Source organism: Ailuropoda melanoleuca, chromosome 12, assembly GCF_002007445.2.
Source record: "Ailuropoda melanoleuca isolate Jingjing chromosome 12, ASM200744v2, whole genome shotgun sequence".
Lineage (NCBI taxonomy): Eukaryota > Metazoa > Chordata > Mammalia > Carnivora > Ursidae > Ailuropoda > Ailuropoda melanoleuca.
This window is the reverse complement of record NC_048229.1, coordinates 16,512,984-16,531,416: the sequence shown is the minus strand read 5'-3', so window position 1 is coordinate 16,531,416 and position 18,433 is coordinate 16,512,984.

Sequence of the window (18,433 nt, the reverse complement as noted above, 5' to 3'; positions counted from 1 at the left end):
TCTCCGAGCTGCCAGTTTTTCAGTAAGGGCTTTGGTGCTGAGCTGCCCTGAAGGACCCTGCCCAGGATCTGGGGGTGGGAGGGGCTGGTCACTGGGTCTATTCCAGCAGAATCCTATAAGGAGAAAGCAGGAGACCTTGGAAACCCTGGTACAGGGCAGAGACATGCTGTGTCTGAGGCCTAAGCGTTATCTCTCGCGGTTGTCCTGCGTGGGGTGACGACGCTCTCTCTCTGGGTCTAGGTGGTAGTTACGTGGCTGTCTTCATACATCAAACCTCATTTGTCAATACATACATGATTACTGCACTTTACCGTAGTAAGTTATGCCTCAATAAAAGTATTTTGAAAAATAAATTTTAAAATAAAATGTAAAATTTATGAACTAATTCATGGTGCCTGCAGGGGTGACTCCCGCTTCCTTTGGCACTCTGGACAGAATCAGATTCGAGAGAGCAACTCGGAGGGAGGTAGTCCCAGCAGGGTCCATCCAGGGAGGCAGCATCTCAGGAAGGACTGAACACTCCCAGGGCTCAGCCCAGCCATGTCCCCTGACTCAAAGGGCCTTAGATGGCTATGACACAGGGTCACGTGGGCTCAGGCGTCAGAATGCTCAGGCTTGAATCCCAGCTCCACCATTGACATCGGCTAGGGTTAGGGCTACAGTTAAGGCTCTATGACGTGGACAAGCAGCTCAACATCTCCAAAGCTTCAGTTTGCTCATCTGTGAAATGGGAATGAGAAGAACCCGTAGCTCACCGGGTCGCCGTGAGGATTCAGTGAGATGTCGCACATAAGCACTTAGCAGGTGTGGGGCTCTCATACACCGTCCACCTTCATCGGGAAGTACATCAGCCTCCTCCCTGTCTCCGCGCTTGCAGCCTTGCCCCCCACAACCCACCCTCCACAAAGCAGCCAGAGTGAGCTTCCATCACGGAACACTACAATCCAAACCCCTTCCAGGGGCTTGCAAAACCCCAGAGGGTCGGCACTGCCGCCTCCACCTTCAGCTCCTGCTGCTTCCCATCCAGGTGCCCCCCCTGCCTTTGTGTCCGTTCTTCCCAGACCGCTGATGGCATGGCCTGGTCGCCCTCCTCTTTCCGGTCCCAGATTCTCTCGAGCGAGGCCCTTGATCCCTCCCCGCAGGTAAAGCAGCCCCATCCCTCTTCACCGTCTATCAGATCCCCTGTTTTCCATCCCCCGACGTTACTTCCTGCCATCTGGAAGGAGTTTATGTGTCTGTGTTTAGCTGCCTTCAGTCTGTCCGTCTACTGGGTGGGGAGCTCCATCAGGGCGGGGAGCCCTTGTCTGTCCGCTGCACCTCTGTGTCCTCGGCATCCGGAGCGGTCCTTAGCCCAGGAAACGGGCTCACGATCCTTTCCTGTATAAATGGAGAAATAACAGTAAGCTGAGGTTCCTTTGATCAAATTATCACCATTATCGAATTTCAAGAGGATCACTATTACAAGTCACTGTTTCCAGAGTGTTGTCGTTTTATTTTGGTTTTTTTTTCCTATCCTGATGAAACTTGTGGGAGGGGACTATCGCCCATGTCACAGACATGGATACTGAGTCCCCCCCCACCCCCGGGGCTTGCTTGGTTCAGAAGTGGAGAAGCCAGCGGGGAGTTCTTGCCCTCCTACGATCAGGAGCGCTCCCAAACCAAGGAGGTTTCCATTCAGTGCTTTTATCTCCCCTGGCCTTTTCCTTTCCCCTTTGTCTGATTAATTGCAGCTTGAAAATAAAGGAACCAGATGCCTCCCCTCCCACCCACCACACCCCCTCCCTTGCATTGTTTTGTAGTTCTTTTCCGGACCAGGACTCTGTTAAGGATTTGGCTGGTGCGACCGTGACCACAAACTTCCTGTGTTTATCCTTCCACTTAGAAATCATGGATGGAGCAGTCAACATGTGCCAGCTCTGTGATGGGCACTGGGCAAAGAAGCTACGGTGGAAAGTCCAGCTAGACACCTGATGCCCGCGAACCCCCGGAGCCCAGAGGTGGACCCCAGGATTTTCTCTTCCCTGGTTTTCATCTTGCAGATGTTTGACGCCCATGCAGCAAATATCTGGATGATGGAATGAGTTTCTGGTTGGCTCCCAGACGTTGGAGCTGTGGAGCACGGACACACAGGGAGGTGGGAAAGGGGGCTCCCAGCCGTGGCTGGGGGGTGGGAATAGCTGGCGAGCCCCTGGTCAATGGCAGGCAGCTTACTAGGACGCCCAGGCCACAGCCCAGACCCTACTGCTTGACTGGCAAGCACTGAGGGGTGATGGCGTTTCAGGCACCATGACAAGCAGCCAGAGGCAACGCCACATCCATCATCTCATTTTATCCTCATTAAAAACCTGCCAGGAAAAACCACCTTCACATTAGAGATGGAGGCGCTGAAGTTCAAAGGTGTCAAGGACGTTTTCCAGAACCACGCTGATAGCCACCCATTGATGTTTGCTGAGCACCTACTATGTGCCAGGGACTGTGCTGCGTTCTGGGGATACCTCAACAGCCACTGCCCTAACGTTCATTGAATCTTACAACAGGTTAGTATGTACAGAGCTGGGATTTGAACCCATGTCTGGATAGCTCTGTGGCTTCTCCTCCTCCTCCCCTGGGTATGCTGGCTGCTTGAGTCATAGAACCTAGGTACGTAAGCATCAGTACAGAATGGAGAGAACGGCTTTCTGTTGTAACACCTCAAACACTCTTCAGGAGTTAGAGAAAACTCACATCTTGGCCGGCAATGGTGATCGATTCCGGGAACCAGGAAGCCNTTCCGGGAACCAGGAAGCTGCTGTCAGCAACTGCTCTCTCCTCCCTGACTCCTCCAAATAGGACAGTGATTGATCCCCCAGCTCTTTCCCTCCTTTGAAAGACCAGCAGGGAGATGGCGCCGCTTAACCCGAAAGAATGGCACGCTCGAGCTGGACTTGCAGGAACTGGGGGAGACGGACAGAACATGAAGTTGGGAATGGAGTGGGTTCCAAGGTCCCCTCCCAGACTCATTATAGGATCAATAGGTCTTTCATCTGAAATGTCCCCTTCTCTAGATCCCAGATTGTAAGCCCCATCCTGATCCCCTGGCTGCAGCATCGTCAGGGATGCAGCTAGATTGATGGAAATGGCGTGTTCGATCTGAACACATCAGGTGGCCAGGTCCTTATGGTCAGTAGAGTCAAACCCCTGCCCAGGGGAGGGAGGTTAGTCCCACAGTCCATCAGAGGTGAGCCAGGACAGGAACCCAGAGGTCCCCGTGCCCAGTGATTGTGTTTCCTGCTCTTGCATGTGATCATTTGTGCCCTTCAATGGCTTGGTCTTTTGTCACATTCTGGTTCAGACACATCAATCCGTGTAAACTTGAGAAGCAGAGAAACGGACAATCAGTGTATCTTCCAAGGCTGGGAATATAACACAAATAAAAGTCCTAATAATCCATGCGGGTTGGCATTCATCCTTGGACTCCCGGTGTGAAATAAACCAAGTGAAGGTTGAAAAAGATTATACCAATCAGGATGCATTTGGCTGCAAGTTACAGAAACTGCAACTCAAAATGTCTGACACAATAAGGAAAGGGCATTCCTGCGCGCGATGAGAACGCCTATAGGTTGGGAATTCAGCAGCTGGCTGGTGACGTCAAGGGTCCAGAGTATTTCCTTCTCTCTGCTCTGTCATCTTCAGAGGTTAGGGTTTGTCCCCAGGAGGGCATCGCTCATGGTCATATGATAGTTTCATATAATAGGTGACGTCAAGCAGAAGGGAGGTCATATGATAGTATGCGACATCAAGCAGATGGGAGAGACTTGCCAAGAGCCCCCAGCATCCTCCCCTCGCATCTCATTGGCCAGAACTGGGTCACACGATACCGCTGAACCAATCACTGGCAGGCAAAAGGAGATGGCTTAGACCAATCAGAATCCACCCAGGAACCACATGGGAGAGGAGTGGACATTCAAACACAATCAGGGTTCTACCCCAAAGAAGGGGAGGGGATTAGAGGCAAGTATCCAGTGGTGTCTCCTACAGAGAAGGCGGGAAATGTACTTGATCGCCATGCAGATTTGCCTTCTTGTCCTGGGGGATCCAAAAACTCTCAGATATGAGTGTTTTAAAACTACAGAAGGGCCTGGGGAGGGTGGGGGGCAGCTCTTGAAATTAAGAACTTATTTCTTAGAAAATCAGCAGGCTTTATTCTTTGAGACTGATGATTTCCTCCTGTTCTTTATATTAAGTAATGCATAATCTTTGGCAAAAAACTTAAAATTTATGAGCGAACAAAAAGAAAAGAAAGATCAGGGGTGCCTGGGTGGCTCAGTCGTTAGGCATCTGCCTTTGGCTCAGGGCGTGATCCTAGAGTCCTGGGATCCTAGATATATCAGTCTAGCAAAAAATTGTATATATATTCTCTTGTATAACATTTTTGTCCATTTTTTAAAATCCGGCCATGCAATGTTCCCCTAGCACTGATCATTCAAGTGATGATGGCCAGGCAGATCTGGTTGTCCCACAGTTAATTTAGGCAACCTCCTCTTGATGGACGTTTAGGTTGTTTCCTTTTTTAGAAGTATGATTTTTGTTGTTTTTGTGATTACCTGATGGGTTTTCCCAGAAGAAGGTACTGTGGAGTTAAAGCCCTGGGCGGCCTCCAGATCTAACCTGAGCTTTCTGCCCACTAGCTCAGCCTCTGGGTCCCTGCACTTCCTTCTCCCCTTGGAGTGGGGGGAAGAGTTCTTGAGGCTTTAAGAAGAGGTCAGCCAGCTCAGGAAAGAGGGGCCGGTGGGGTGGGCCGCGATCACACATGCAGTGTTTAGAATCGGGCCAGTTTGATAGGGCAAATAACTGTTGCTCTCTGAGCCCCGGTTTACCCATCTGTGTAGTAGAAAAAGCTTTGTAGGGTTGCAGGAGGCTTCAATAAAATAATCCATGTAAAGGGCTTATCACGGCACCTGGAAAATATTATGTGCTTAAAAATTTGCTAGAGCTCGCTGTTGTAATGTTCGACTCCAGTTTTCCCTCTTACCGGGGCGGCAAGACTGCGTTTGCTTTGTTATCTCTGGGGGCCATGCCTAATCCAGGCCAGTGATTCGGGAGGCTGTGCAAATCTGCCTAAATTATATACTGGGGTTGCCCAATGAATGCTTGCCAGTGTGGCTGTGGGAAGAAAATGTAATTTCTTTGTAGCCCCGGTGGTCTGACTTACGACGTCTCTCCCAACCCCTCCCACCCACATTGGCAGAAAACGAAACCAGAAAACAAAAAATTAAGCTTCACCCATGTTATGGGTCGAATTAGGCCCCCCTAAAATCCATGTGTTGACGTGCTAACCCCCAACACCTCCGAATGTGACCTGCTTTGGAGACAGACCCTTTACAGACATCATCGAGTTAAAATCAGGTTATTAGGGTGGGTCCTAATCCAGTATGATGGGTGTTCTTAGAAAAAGGGGATATTTGAGTGCATGCACATACAGGGAGGTGATATGAAGAGACACTGGAAGAAGGCCATCGACAAGCCAAGGAGAGGAGCCTCAAGGAGCCAAACCTGCCGGCACCTTGACCTTGGACTCCCAGGCCCCGGGAACAGCGAGACCTTACATTGCTGTTGTTTGAGCCCTCTGGTCTGTGATGCTCTGTTATAGCCGCCCTAGCAAACTAAAGTAACCATTTCTTTTTTTTTTTTTAATAGACTTTATTTATTTATTTTTTTAAGATTTTATTTATTTATTCGACAGAGACAGCCAGCGAGAGAGGGAACACAAGCAGGGGGAGTGGGAGAGGAANCCTGCCGGCACCTTGACCTTGGACTCCCAGGCCCCGGGAACAGCGAGACCTTACATTGCTGTTGTCTGAGCCCTCTGGTCTGTGATGCTCTGTTATAGCCGCCCTAGCAAACTAAAGTTAACCATTTCTAACATTTTAGTTCACATGTTAGTTTTACAGGTTCCTGAGCTAAGTCTCCCTTATTCTCTCCCAGGCACTGCCCTCCCCTGCCTTTCTCCTGGACTAGCTGGGGCACGTGGTGGGCAGGGTTTGCTCCGATGTCTCCAGACCCTGGCGGAGCAGAGAGGTCCCGGGGGCCCTCTGCCTCCTGGTGCAGAGAGATGTCCCGCACGTGCAGGTGGAGACCCGTGGAAAGAGGATCTGGCTCTGGGCGGGGCTGACTCGGTTCCCCTTGGCTCCCCTCTCCCACTCCCCCCAGTGCAAATACCCCACCCTGGATGGCCCGGGGCTCTGCCATCCTCCCAGCTCGGATGGGGATGAGACATCCTCCATGTAGCAGGAGGAAAGCAAACCCCCGGCCAACACTCTCTCCGGATTCCCTCCCCCTTTCTACAAATCCTGGTTCTGGAAAAGCAGCCACTTTTCTTCTGTGCTGGCTCTCTGCTTTCCCATCATCCGGTGGTAAAAGCCTCAGACTTGTGCAGGGAAGGGGGTCTGCGGCTCACCGGGCAGAATCGGGGAGCTGGGCTTCCAGGCACGGCTTTTGTGTGTCACAGAAGGAGAATAAAGGAAATTGGAAAATCCTCCCTCGAGACAGTGTCCTGACTTGAGTCCATAGCCTTGCGGCCGGATGCCGTGTAGCCCGCCAGCGCAGAGCGTCCCTCCCCCATCCTTTCTCTTCTGTAACAGAGCCTGCCCTCCCCCCTGCACATGGGCTCTCGGGGCTAGTTGGCCACATCAGAACGCTAACAAGAACGGCTTCTTCGCAATTTCCAGGAAAGCCACCCATTACCATTACTTCTTGATGCTTTCTGCTGCTCCCAACAGGCTTTGGGGCTTAAAAATTGCAATGAAAAAGTCAGAATGATACTGTTAAGATGATTATTAACAGCCCTTCAGTGGTTACTGACGGGGATTCCACGCTTTGCGGATGGGAAAATGGAGAGTCAAGGAGGTGAGTCCCCTGCCCAAGGTGACCCGGCTGGGAGCTGCGGGGGCGACCGGCGTGGAAGCCACCTTTGTCTGACTTCGGACGGCTTCTCTTTGCACCTGGAAGGCTGCACCGTGGCAGCCCGGCGGGGCGTTGGCACGGCCATGAGCAGCTCCGGCACATAGTTGCACGGCACGCTTCTGCTCACCGATGTCGAGCTGCTTACCAGACTTCTGAGGAGCTGGGGATGGGCCGCCAACGGGGTTGGAGAAGCTCCATGTGGAGGGGGCTGCTTCCTGCGATCCCCTAAGGATCCTAATGTATCTGTAATAGGATTAGGGTTGTCTGGAATCCTGGGCGTCTGCCCCCCCTTCCTGAACAGTCTGTGGCCCCTGGGTCTGAGGGTTGCCGGGAAAGAGGAACCCACTGGGCCTTTGCAGACTATGTTCCCCAACCGTTCCGTGTGCAGTGCTGTCCCCAGGCAGTGGTGCTGGCTACCACAGGGCTTTCACACCACCTGCCGACCTCACACCACCCCAGATGTCCACTGGGATGGCCTAGGGAGCCCCACTTTTAAAGAGGAGGAACTAGGGCTCAGGGAGGTCAAGGCATGTGCCCAAGCCATGCTAAAGAACGGTGGTGTCAAGACCTGAGTCCAGGGCACGGTGGCTGTGGACCTTGGTCACTGAGTGCCTGCTACTCTGTGTGCCTCAGTTGTCTCATCTGCAAAATGGAGAGGCAGCTCAGGATCTGAAATGAGATGCCACATCCAGGGGCAAGAGACTTGGGTCTGAGTCTCAGCTCTGTTACAGGGTCTCTGTGTGAGCTTGAGGTCACGTTCTCTTTCTGGGTCTCAGCCTTCCCTTCTGAAAAGTGGGAGATGGGTTTCGACAAGAATGCAGTTATCAGAAGTTAGCATATAGCAAGTACCTACTATGTGCCAGGTGCTTAAGACACACAGCGTTTCACAGACCCCTCCCCAAGCCCTGGTCAGCCAGCCGGCATGGTGATGCACATTTCACGGATGTAGAGACCGTTCTGTGTGTTTGCAGAGCCTTGCTCTTCGCAGGAGAGCCTCTGAGGACCCTCTAAGCTCTGGCTTTCCAAGATTCCAGGCAGAGGGTTTAGACACATCAGGGTTCAAATCCTGCCTCTGCCACTTCCCAGCTGTATGACGTTCTGGACAAATGGCCTCACCTCTCTGAGCCTCAGTTCCTTCATCTGCAAAATGGGTCCATCGGGTCCACCTTGCAGAGTTACTGGGATAATTCTATGATCTGCTACAGGTCCACTCTCAGGCTCGCGGTAAGTAGTGGCTCTTTCTGCCCTTTCCCTGCCTACATTCGGGGGGATGCTTGAGAACAGCCACGCTAAGCCAGGAGGCCGGAGGAGTTCTTCTCTCCCAGCAAAATCCCGCCCACCCTGCCCTCATTTCTGTTCTGCTCTGCCACACTCAAGTTCCAGCAGCTGCCTTTAATTGGATTTAACTTAATAGTTTTATTGATGCCTTTTGGTTCAGGGGACAAAGAGGCTTCTGGGTAATTTGCACGTTTCTAACAAACCAGATAAAGAGCTGATAAGCATAAACAAGTCCGTTTTAATTGGATTAAGGGAAGCCTTGGCTTGGGGACTGCTAAACCACAGAGGAGCTGGAGAAAAAAAAGGACTCATTTCAGATTTTCTGCTTCCTTGGACTCCCCGCCCCCTCCAGCACTCTGCCCAAGGTGCTGATTTCCTTCTCAGGAGCTGCATGCTGGTGTGTTTGCGTCGGTTCATGCCTCGTTCCATACGTTGCACAGAAGCCTCTCTACCCCGCCTGCTTCCCCACCTGCTGTGCGCCCTGTGACAGGTGGTGCCACCCTCCAGCTTGGTCTCAGATGCCCAGAAGTTCAAGGCCTGCCCTTCCTGTTCCGTGTTCACCTTGAACAATTCATCGACTCCCGTAAGCCCGGTTTCCTCAGTTGTAAAAGGGGATCAGGGTGGTTTTTATCCTGCAGGGTGAGAATTACATGCTGGTAAATTACCTGCTGCTGAAAAGGTTCACCAAAAATGGCAGCCTCTGATAACCAGAGTCAGGATGAGGGAGGGATCAGAGTCCCTGCTCTCACAGGGGCCCAGCCAAGGAAAGGAGCAGCTGTCCGAGGGCATGATATTTGCTAAATAGAGGGCCACCTAACCCAGCCTAGGGGACCCAGGGGACAGCTTTGTGAACGGAGAGAAGAGACAGAGCTGAAACAAACGTGTTTATTTGGGGTCTCAGAGTTTTAATTCAGGGAGCACAGACTTGGGCAGCAACCCAAAACGTGCTTCTCCCCCACCCACCTCCAGAACAAAAGTCAAGGCTTTTTAAAGATAAAAGGGAACGTTAGTTTTTGTGTATGTCGTTCACAAAGAATTCTGATTGGTGTTGGTGGCAGAAAACTCATCCTGCCTGAGGATAATCAGTTTCGAAGCAAAGTCGCATACTGTAGCAAGTTGCAGGTGATGTGGTTTGGCCTGGTTCACAGTTCCACGCGGTGAGGACGTGTAAGATCCCCCTTCTCATGGNTGATGTGGTTTGGCCTGGTTCACAGTTCCACGCGGTGAGGACGTGCATAAGACCCCCCTTCTCATGGCCTCCCGCCTCTGTTTTAAAACCCCTTGACATAAGTGATGCTCCTGTATTTCACTTTTCACAGCTTCCAGGCATGAGTAGAAGTGGCCTGCAGCCATGCTTCCCAGGCCTGACTGCACCTGCAACCCCCGGGAGGACCCTCTTGGTAGAATGTAGATTCTGATTCCACGGGTCGGAGGTGGAGCCCGAGATTGATTTCACGTTTCTGCTTGGCTCCCAGGTGATGCTAGGAGGCTGTGCTGAGGACCACGCCTTGAATAGCTAGAGGCCAGAGGGTTGATGGGGCCCAGTTCCGGGGCCAGTCTGACCTCAGAACCTGCCTTCTCAGGAGCATACCAGGAGAACGGGGAGCAGGTATGTGGGGCTATCTTGTAGGGGAGGTGGGCCAGGGATGCTCGTACCCTGGTAGCCTTCATCGGTATGGCTTTATTTTATCTGGAACTTCCGGGGCTGTGTTGCATTTGACTGCGCCGCGTTCGAGCCTTTTCTGATATAAAAAAAGAACCGTGGCCGGGTGTTTTCGCTGCAAGCATTTTTTTTTTCCATGTAACTAATTGGCTGTAGCACAATTTTGCCGTAAAAGATAAAATCACGAAAAATAAAAGAGGGCATTCATTAAAAAGGACATCATGAAACATAAAAAACGAATAACAAAATTAGAACAGCTTTATTATGGAGTAACAAAATATGTGAGTGCATTTCAAGTGTGTGTAGATTACGGCAATGCTACGGAAACAACGGATTTGATTTTGGGGGCTGTACCTAAGTGCTTCAAAGTCTTTTATTCATAGTATTATACTTTTTTTTTTTTCCTTGGTTGGTCTCATTCCCCATCACGCTTTTTCTTTTGTCACTAGAATCTCTTCCTTCATTAAGATAGGTATCCCCTTCCAAATACCAGGGTGCGTATTTGTGACTGAGCTTTGCGTTGTGAAAGCCGTCTATACTGTTCTTGGCACCTTGTCACATGTCCCCTGATAGACCTTTTAAAGTTCTGCTAGAAATGTGGGTTCCGAACTCTGTGCCAGTGTAGACCATTAGGAGGGCTGAGATTGATTGAATATACGAATTGGAGCGCTGTGTCGGTGGAGAAAAGAAATCAACAAACTCTCAAACCAAACTGTCAACCAGTTTTGGGGTTTTTTTTAACCATTTACAGCCGAATTGCCTTATGGCTTAGGAGTTACGCAGTGAAAATGTGGCAAAGATACTTCGGGCAAAAGTACCTAGAACCAAAACTCACAGTCCCTTCCCTGAAGATTCTTCTTATGTTCTAGTGACAGGGATGCGTCAGGAAGCAGCGACTCCCCCGTGCTGTTCCCCCGATGAGTGGTGGTCATGAGTGATTGCCGGGCTGGACACCCGTTTATTGGCTCTCCCTGGGACGGTACTGTCCGCCCTGGGCTCTCAGCCTGACAGTATTAACTCCCGGAGGCGTGTGTTCGGAGACACGTGTGGTGGGTTTTGTTAATGCAGGAATCTGGCATTGAGGACGTCCTATAGGGAAATCCCAGCACCGTGCCTCTGGTTGAAAAATGTGGTTTTTTAGTGATTTAGGGGGGAGAGCAATGAGAGGTGGGGGGGAGAGAGAGAATCTTAAGCTGGCTCCATGCCCGATGCAGGGGCTGGATCTCACGACCCTGACATCATGACCTGAGCAAAAATCAAGAGTCGGACGTTTGAGCCACCCAGGTGCTCCACTGTGCCTCTGACCTTCTCTGTACATTGGGGCTCTGTTCTGAGGCCTAAGTAAAAGGGGGGGGGTGCAGGACTGAGCACATATCTGCTCATTTTAAGTGCTCCTTAAACATATTATCACAATTTGAACATAGCTGGGTCCAGGGCATCTAAGTGCTTTACATGTGATTTTTCATTGATGTGTTTAGCCCTATGTGCAGAACTTAATTTATACAAAACCCACTGTCTAGCGCCTGGTTGCCGCTCAGCAAATGTTAGTTCTTTCCTCTCTGGGGGCTCGGTTTGCTCAACTATAAAACAGGAGGGCTGATCGAGTCCAGGGGCTGGCACACAGCCTGTTTTTGCAAATATAAAACATCAGGGGTTCAGGGCGCCGACCCCCTGCAGAGTCAAAACTCCACATGTAACTTTTGGCTCCCCCCAAAAGTAATGTCTAATAGGATCAGAAGCGTTAGTGATAATATAAACAGTGATTCACACATATTTGTATATTCTATGCATTTTACCCGGTATTCTCACAATAAAGGACGCTAGAGACAAGAAAATGTTACTAGGGAAATCCTAAGAGAAATTACATCTACAGTACCGTGCTGTAAAAAACCTATGTCTAAGCGGACCCGTGCAGTTCAAATCCATGTTGTTCGAGGGTCAGCTGTGCGGTTCTGATGGTCCGTGACCACGCCCACTCCTTTACTTACCGTCTCGCCGCTTCCCTTCTACAAAGGTCGAGGTGAGCAGTTTCAACAGAGAACTTACGGCCACAAAGCCTAAAATATTTGCTATCTGACCCTTCACATAAAATGTGTACTGATCTCCTCCAGTACCTTGCAGACTTCTATTAGCTGATGGAGGGGACGTTTTCAGTTGTCTACCTGTTGGACGTCGGGTTTTCGGAGAAGTGGGCTCTGAGATGGAGCCGATTGCGGGGTATTCTAGGGTGTACTTTTGGATCCCCACTTGGGGAATGTGGGGAAGGAAGCAGAAATCGATCTGCAATGCCAGGCTCCATGACAGCCAGCTGACCCCACAGAGAGATGAGATGGCGTTTGAGCGTTGTCCCAAGTTGGGCTGAGGTGTTCAGACCTTTAAACCCTATGTCGGTCAGTTGTTGGATGTAGGCTGCCCCGGGAAGGGGATGCGTGGCCTTGGGCGAGGTGGCTCTCTGCAGCTGAATCAGTCCTTCAAGAGGCTGACCGCTGAGGTCAAGGCCTTTATTGAAAGAGTATATTGAAGGGGGGCAGCAGATTCCAGAGTCCTCGCTACCCTACGGCCGTTCTGGACCTCTTCCTTGCCAACAGATCTCTGGTTTTGTTTGGGGCAGCAATGTGACCAGGTCCCGGGATACCTCCTGACTCTGTTAATCCTCTCGTGTCCCTCCCCTTTCCCTGTACCACATATTTACTTTTTCCAGCCTCCTTTACAGCCAGCAGTGGTTTACCTGAGTCTAGTTCTGGCCAATAGAGGATAAGGGGAAGTCTGCAGGGACAGGGCAGTGTCGTTCTGAGAAAGCTAGTTTGTATTCTAATTAAAAGGGACAGGCATAAGAGAAGGAAGAGTTGGCTGGCAGCCCCTCTGCACTTTCTTCCTGCCCCAAATGCATGCATTGATGCTTTGGGCTGTGGCAGCCATCTTGAGGCCATGAGGCAACATGCTTGAGTTCATCAAAAGATGAACACACTAAGAATGTCCAAAAAAAAAAAAAACTGGATCCTTGGTGTCCTTATTGAAACACTGAATTGGGCCTGGAACACTCTACCTCCAGCCCTCTTGTTAAGTGAGGTAATGGAGGACTGCAAATCTAGGCTTTGGAGTCAGGCGGAACAAGGTTGAATTCCACGTACCTCCAAGCTCTGTGACTTTGGGCAAGTCCCCCTCCTCCCCCTGGGCATGAAGTTTTCATTCCCAGTCTGTAAAATGGGAGAAGAACACTTCCCTTGTAGAGCTGCTGTGGGTCATCCCATATGTCAGCATATTTGAAGCGAACTGTATAGGAAGGAGGAAAGCTCAGAAGGATTCTGTGGTAACTGAGCTAAAGAGAGGAATGGCAAATATCGTAAAAGGCATCCTTACCAAGGAGGATCACCAAGGTCCTAGAAATAAGGTAGTTCGCAGCTCGAGGCTGTCCGCTCTACATTTTTCTTGCCTTCTAAATATATATAGTACAAATACGCATATAAACATACATATTACTACACACACATGCACGCACACACACTGAGTTAGATACATTCTAGTACTTACTGTCCAAAGCATTCCAAACGGATAGGGCAGAGAATTGTTTTGTCATAGGAAACCCTGCACAAAACTTCAATATGTAAATAGAAAACTAGTACTATTCTAGTTAAAAAGTTGGGGATTTGTACCACCCCCTTATACTCCCCTCCCTCTGGATACTTCCATAGACCTTTAGAACTCTGAGGCGCCCTATGTTCAAACCCTTAGAATGGGTAGCGTGTCCGTCCCCTACTGCTACCGTAATGCAGCCCAGATTTCAGTGCATATAACAATCAGGGGTTGTTGTTCACCCCTCTGAGCTGGTTGGCTGGGCAGTTCCTGGTCGGGCTCACCCAGATGTGTGGGGATGGTCTAAGCTTGGGCTGTTGGGGTCACTAAGCTTTGCTCTCATCCTCCAGCAGGGGTGGCAGACCTGCAAGAGGGGTATCAAGTCTAGTCATGCAGGTACGTTTTCTTCCTCTGATTACATCATATTTACTAACCTCTCTTTGACCAAAGCAAAGTACGTGGCCAAGCCCACAGTCAGAGTGGGAGGGTGCTTCAAAGTCATGTGGCGACAGGTATAAGGAAAGGTGAAAAACTATGTATTTACATAATATAGGGGTGCCTGGGTGGCTTAGTTAAGTGTCTGACTCTTGATTTTGGCTCAGGTCATGATCTCAGGGTCCTGGGATCAAGCCCTGTGTCAGGCGCTGTGCCCAGTGTGGAGTCTGCTTGAACTTCTCCCTCTCCTTCTGCCCCTCCCCCTGCTTGCAAACTTGCACGCGCTCTATCTCTTTAATAAATGAAATCTTTAAAAAAAATAATATATACACGTGGTCTCTGAGAATCCTCCTGATTTTAAGCACATGACCTTGAAATCTTCAGAGAAACTCACCTTGAAAAGGTAGCTTTTTCTGTTTCACTGGTTGGGCCACATAGATTTGGAGGTTATTTCTTAGGGCTTGTGCTGCAAAAATTCCAGCTCTCAGATGCTCAGGCCAGCTAGCTCTTGATCAGTCCCCCCTTTATAGGACTACAAATATGACCTATCTACCATCTATATCTCTAAGCATTAGACTAGAAACACTGCACTCGGGGGATCAAAGAGCTTGTGACCCCAACTCAAATTACCTAGAGTGGACAGGGAGCAACTTGTAGTTCAGAAACATGGGAAGACTGTCAAACACCCATGAAATCAGCCATAGAAAATCGTGGAACTTAAGTCACAGTTCACCTTGTTCTGTGATGCATAAATTTCATCAAGATGAAAAGGAAACCCCCAAGGATGCTTGTATAGCTAACTGAGGCTGACACAGCAATTACGCCCTGTTGGTGTGGGGCTTGGTTTGCTTTCCTGCCCCCAAGAACTTCTTTGTGTGGCACCCACACAGCTTTGTGCCCCTGAGTGCATGTGTTCTCGCTTTGCTTCAGATACTTGATTTTCTAGTCCTGCTCCCATGTGGTTTCTTTCCTGGGAGCTGCTGCCACTTGAAAGGTTTGTCCAAACAAAAGTCTATCTTCACCTCGTCAGTCTTTTAAGGACACTGTCTACCTCTGTGCATTTATGCATCTTATTTTTATTCATGTCTTTCATTCTCTTCTTTCACCTGGATTAAAATTCCCAGGAGGGTTGGCTTGAAGTTAGGGGAGTTTCCAGAGGAAAAAGTGGTTCCTCAGCATAAATGTTTCAGAACCATGGACAGAGCACCTCCCACCCTAGATATGCAGCCTGTGGAGAACATTTAATTTTCCTCTGTATAGGGCACCATTTCATCAAAAGATGGTTCAGTGGTTAACAGCTTGAGTCTGGGGTTAGAATGTCTGAGTGTAATTCTGTCATCCCTCCCACACTAAATGCTTGACTCAGCCACAGTTTCTCATCAGTAAAATAGAAATCATTAATAGTGTCTAACACCTAGAGTTATCAAGATTACATGGCATGGTATATTGAATTATTGGCCTTGGTTCTTCATCCCTGCTGGTTTGCATGCTATGTACCGTGGCAGTTAATTCTGCAAGAGTCAAGAGTCAAAGCCCACCACTTGACCTCGGGCTTGGCCATATGGCTTGTTCAGCCAATAGGATGTTTGCAGATATGATGTAAACAGTGACCACAAATATACTTGGAAATGCTCTCTTGTGCTTCTGTCATTACCTTAAGCAAAGCTTCCCCCCAAGGGGTTGCCTCTTCTTCAGCTTGGGCCCTGGAATAAACATGGGAACACAGTTGAACTCAACCTTCAATCTGGAGCCTGGAGTCCTGTCTATCCCTGCCAAGTTTCAGCCCACACCCAAACCCATCAGAATAGGTGATTGCTGTATTGAATCACTGAGTTTTGGGGCTATTTGCTATGCGGAGTTATTGAGGCAGTAGCTGACCAATACAGGTAGAATAATGCATGAAAAACACTTAAAACAGTGTCTGTGCGAAGCAAGTGCACCATTCCTTTCGGCTCTCAAGATCATTGTCAGGAGATGTGAAGATCAGTGGTACGTTACCAAGATCTGGCTGTCTGACCCTGGGCAAGTCATTTAGCCACACTGCTCCTCGCTTTGCTCATGTGAAGCTAGGAGTCCCCCTTCTGAGTATGTCTGAAATAATCAAAGGAGACATGAACCAAAACAGTATCGGAACCTGTGGGTTGGTCAACACTGAAGGCAATGTGATCAGGTGCTTCTCACACCTCCCATGTGTTAAAAACAACACTCAGATTCAGTCTGAAGACACGGTGGTACCAATGGGGGCAACAGCCACGAAATCAACAAGCTACCAGCTTTAAACTAATTTGTCAACTCTACACTTTATACTGATTTGATGCTCATTCCCATGTACAGAGTCAGGCCTCATCAGAGACCTCACACACGTATAATTTAGCGTCAGGAGAAGATCCAAGTATCTCCCACCAATCTCCTGTGATAGCTGGGGGAAAAAATGCTTCCAGGAATGCCATTCTTTTAGAATAAGGAGCTTGCTTTTTTCAGGTCCTCTTGAAAAGGTGTCTGAGTTACTAAACAGAGACACAATGATAATCGCACATCTAGCAAAAGATTAGCAAGCTAGCCACCAACTGGGGAAAGGAATGAGATGAGTGCAGACGTGTTCTGATGGTGGGCAGGAGGTAGACTGGAGGAACGAAACACAAAATCAGGTCAAGGAGGAGGAATTGGAGGGGGAGGATGGAGGAAACACAGTGGTGTTCGTGGAAGGTGGTAGCAATTAGGCATCAATATGCCTGGGTTCGTAAGCGTATGTGGAATTTACACGTAGATTTCTTCAGTAGAATGCAAGAAGTACAAACTGAAACAGAAAAACTGATAAGTGGGGCTTTGTTGAAATGAACAATTCTTCCTCTTTGAAGATAATGTTTGGAAAATGAAAAGGAAAGCCATAGACTTGCAGCAAAGCCCTTTTACCTAGAATATATAGTGCTTCTAATTCATTGATAAGAAGGCAGCACAATTTTTTTAAGGGCAGAATATTTTCATTTTAAATTCCAGTATAATTAACACATAGTTTACATTAGTTACAGGTGTGCAATATAGTGAATCAGCAAGTTCATACAATAGTGCTCATTACAATAAATGTACTCTTAATTCCCTTCACCTGTATCCACCATATTCCCTCCTCCCCTCTGGCAAACACCAGTTTGTTCTCTATAGTTAGGGGTCTGGTTTTTTGTTTGTTTGTTTCGTAAATTCTGCATGAGTGAAATCCTATGGTATTTGTCTTTCTTTGACTTATTTCACTTAGCCATTATATTCTCTACATCCATCCATGTTGTGCAAATGGCAAGATCTTGCTCTTTTTTTATGGGTAATATTCCAGTGTGTATGTGTGTGTACATACACCACATCATCTTTATCTGTTCATCTATGAATGGTCATTTGGGTTGCTTTCCTATCTTGGCTATTGTAAATAATGCTGCGGGAAACACAAGGGTGCATATATCTTTTTGAATTAGTGTTTTCATTTTCTTTGGGTAAATACCCACTAGTGGAATTACTAGATCATATGGTAATTCTGTTTTTAATTTTTTGAGGACTCTCCATACTGTTTTCCACAGTGGCTGCTCCAGTTTGCATTCCTACCAACTGTGCACAAGGGCTCCTTTTTCCCCACGTCCTCATCAAAACTTGTTGTTTCTTGTGTTTTTGATTTTAGCCATTCTGACACATGTGAGAATGTTTCATTGTGGTTTTGATTCCCATTTCCCTGATGATGAGTGGCATTGAACATCTTTTCGTGTGTCTGTTGGCCATCTCTATGTCTTCCTTAGAGAAATATCTATTCATGTCTTCTGTCCATTTTTAATTGGATTGTTTTTTGGTGTTGAGTTCTAGAAGTTCTTTATACATTTTGCGTAATAACCCTTCTCAGATATATCATTTGCAAATATCTTCTTTTTAGTAGGTGGTCATTTTATTTTGTTTGTTTCCCTTGCTGTGCAGAAGCTTTTTATTTTGATGTAGTCCCAATAGTTTATCTTTTGTTTCCCTTGTCTTAAGAGACCAATCTACAGGGGCGCCTGGGTGGCACAGCGGTTGGGCGTCTGCCTTTGGCTCAGGGCGTGATCCCGGCATTATGGGATCGAGCCCCATCAGGCTCCTCTGCTATGAGCCTGCTTCTTCCTCTCCCACTCCCGCTGCTTGTGTTCCCTCTCTCGCTGGCTGTCTCTATCTCTGTCGAATAAATAAATAAAATCTTGAAAAAAAAAAAAGAGACCTATCTAGAAAAATGTTTCTATGGCCAATGTCAGAGAAATTATTGCCTGTTCTCTCTTCTGGGATTTTTATGGTTTCAGGTCACACATTTAGGTCTTTAATCTCTTTTGAGTTTATTTTTTTGTATGGTGTAAGAAAGTGGACCAGTTTCATTCTTTTGCATGTAGCTAACCAATTTTCCCAACACCATTTGTTGAAGAGACTACCCTTTACCCGTCGCATATTCTTGCCTCCTCTTCAAAGATTAATTGACCATATAATTATGGGTTTATTTCTGGGCTCACTATTCTGTTCCATTGATCTATGACTATTTTTGTGCCA